Source organism: Solanum tuberosum, unplaced genomic scaffold, assembly GCF_000226075.1.
Source record: "Solanum tuberosum cultivar DM 1-3 516 R44 unplaced genomic scaffold, SolTub_3.0 scf00400, whole genome shotgun sequence".
Lineage (NCBI taxonomy): Eukaryota > Viridiplantae > Streptophyta > Magnoliopsida > Solanales > Solanaceae > Solanum > Solanum tuberosum.
In genome coordinates, this window is record NW_006239330.1 from 125638 (window position 1) to 126175 (window position 538).

Below are 538 nucleotides of genomic sequence, written 5' to 3' on the forward strand. Positions count from 1 at the left end.
ATTCATTTTTTGTTTAACAACAATGTATTCATTTTTCAAATTATCGTGTTCATATGCTAAATTGTTATACTTTATCTTGTTTAATATATTAGTCATTTTTATAAGTTGCTCTTTTTTTTCTCTTATTTTCTCCTTATAAAATAAGTAGCTAAATGAATATCACCTAATCAATTCAGATGATATTAAAGCCTAAAACGTTTTGCCTAAAGCCCAGCCCACGTACATGACCTTAATGATCCAATTGAACAGGTTTGATTATGAGGCGTTATTTTTTTGAAAAATTACAGAAATCTCACCTTTTAGTTTACTTATTACCATTATCCCCTATTTTCTCCCAAATTTCTTCCAATTTAAGATCTTTTTGATGATTCTAGGAGCAATTTTTATAATTTGAATTTATCAGATATCGCTTAATTGATTTTATCCGCGTTTTTATGAAGATCATGTTTATATACATATATATTGCATCTATTTTGATAGGCTTTCGATTGAAGAATTTTTTATTTCTACATTACAATGGCTATAGTTATAAAAAAAA